Here is a 2,768-nt window from a genome sequence, read left to right as displayed (position 1 = left end):
TATATATATATATATATATATATATATATATATGGATGCATGTATGTATATGTAACAGTATGTATATACACTTACGCATTATAAAATGTCCAAAAAGAGTTTTTAAATAAACATAACGAAACAGACCGCCTTCTTGTAGGCAGATCAGTTTGAAGACTATACTTATATTATATCAAAATGTTTTTTGTTGCAGTTGCTGCAACTGTTGTTGTTTTTTCATTTTGTTGTTATTTCTATATGTTATTTCTGTATGTATATGAAGTGTGCAAGATGGTCGTCTTGTTTTATACGTTAAATTAAAATGGCGAAATTTTCAACCATTTATAAAGGCTAAAAATTTTCTACTTAAAAAAATCATTTCTGAAAATCTTTAATTATCTTCTATTTCTAGATCATGATTTCAGTAGGATTAAAATTCGAGTTTGTGCTATAGAACTTATTCAATTTCCCATTCGGTTTAATATGGATTTTTTTTTTCATATTTCTAGTAAGTATTGGTTAGAGAATGGTATTTCTGTGAAAAAATGCCAAATATTTTAACCATCTCGCCTAACAGGAAGCTGAAGCTGAAATCAATTCCGTTAAATTTAGTTGTAGTTCTAAATGCATTGACTTAACTCTTTGCCTGTCCAAATCATTTTCATAAGTTTGTCTTGAAGCTCCGTGCTTATTTGAGACTTGAAGGAAGCCCTTGTTTAATACGTTCCGAATAATATAAAACTTACCTTTTATATGTCTCAATTTACTTTGGTGATTAAAAAATGTTGGGAATACGCATCGTATTCGATGCATGGATGACGGGCGAAGAGTTAAGCGTAATATTTCTCATCTTATCGCCTATATTGATTGAGTTCTCATTCGCTTCACTCAGCTGTATGTAATCTATACATAAGCACCGACCATGTCGGAAAACAAGGAACGCACAGAAAATGTCGACTTGTAAGTACTGGGTTCTTTGGTGGAACCAAATTTAATATTTATGACTCAGATATGCTCACAATTTGATTTCAAATGTCAAGCTAAGCAGGAGCACCACTACCTGGTATATTAAGCGAAAAGTCTTGTTATAGTTGTCACCTCTGTCCACTACACTACTAGGCTTTTGGTGTACACCACTCAATTAGTGGTTCCCTTGATCTTATATGAGTTCCTATCGAATAATATCATTTCCACCAGCCAGCGCAGGTATACATACATATATACATGTATATGTACATAGTTTGTATATTTGTAGACAACACAGTTGTGCTGTATAAATATTAAAAAATGGTATATTTTTCTTCGCAGAATGTTGTTTCGATCTATGGACATTTGGGTGATGCGCCCAGCATTTTGCTCTCAAAATGGTTTAGCAAATATATTTTGTATTATTTTTATGTTGACTCTTCTAAATAACAATACTTTATCCAGCATATTCAATGCCTTGGATTGTTTCAAATGTACGAAATATAGTACCTACACGATACAGGCTACAAGAGTGTGGGGTTAATTTACTTATGGAAAATTATTGTACATCAAAAAGGGGAGCATCTATTTGATCACATAATCCGCAAGAAATAGCAGCCAAACTCTCCCCAAATTATATCTTACTGTCTCAAAATGAAATGAATGATTTCAAATTCTGATACAATGCCAGTTATTACGGGAGGTGGCATAAGTCGATTATATCGACTCACTTGGCACTTATTTTATCGACCCCGAAAGGATGAAAAGTATAATAGACCTCGATGGAATGTGAACTCAGAACCTAAAGACGGACGAAATGCCACTAACCATTTTTGTCCGGCGTGCTAACGGTTCTGCTCGCCGACTTGTGGTGCATTAAATAATGAAGTCCTAGATGTACTATTGAGTAAAACGAGGAAAACATATTATAGCTACGGGTCGAGCGTTTTGGTAATATATCTGGGAGATCAGGGTTAACCAAGAAAACGAACAACAGAAACATTCATACAACCCGAAATTTTGGGCTGCTCCCCTTATAATTGCCGATCGGAAAATCAGAGATAAACAGCGAGAAGGAGAAAAGAACAACGACAGCATCCTTCATATTACCCCACAATTTTAGACTGTCTCCCCTTATAATTACAGATATATCAGATAGGATCTCTGACTAACCGTACGTTCTGGTACATGATCAAAGTATTATCTGCTATTTTGACAAACTTCAACAAGGACAGCAGATATGTTTGCATATGTCATAAAGCATGACTAGAATAACAGTGTGTCATTCTGTCAAGGAGACGTGTGAGGCCGTACACACACACACACGTGGCTACAGATAAGCAAATATGCATCCATACACACTCTCACACAAACCCCCCACACACACGCACACACAAACATATATATATATATATATATATTTATATATATATACATATATATACATATATATATATATATACACACACACACACATATATATATATATATACATACATATATATATATATATATATATATATATATATATACACACATATATATATATACACACATATATATATATACACACATATATGTTATGTATATGTGTATACATATAGATAGATAGATAGATAGATAGATAGATAGATAGACAGATGTGTGTGTGTAGATATATGCATTATATGTATGTATGTAAATATATACATATTCATGTTATATGTATGTATTGCGTTTCTACGGGGGGAGGTGCTGCGTATGTGTGTGTACGAGTGCGTTCATGTGTGTGTGAGTGTGTGTGTGTGTGTGTGTGTGTGTGTGTGTGTGTGTGTGTGTGTGTG

At 33.6% G+C, this 2,768-nt stretch overlaps 1 protein-coding gene across 1 annotated transcript in view; it reads left to right on the top strand.

Annotated features, from left to right (window-relative positions):
• Positions 1 to 2,768, top strand: part of LOC106875084 (protocadherin gamma-A4) — a 132,975-nt gene that overhangs the window by 110,631 nt on the left and 19,576 nt on the right. The window lies entirely within an intron of this gene.

The sequence above is a fragment of the Octopus bimaculoides genome, chromosome 14 (assembly GCF_001194135.2).
Source record: "Octopus bimaculoides isolate UCB-OBI-ISO-001 chromosome 14, ASM119413v2, whole genome shotgun sequence".
Lineage (NCBI taxonomy): Eukaryota > Metazoa > Mollusca > Cephalopoda > Octopoda > Octopodidae > Octopus > Octopus bimaculoides.
This window is presented reverse-complemented; position numbering and strand designations above follow the sequence as displayed.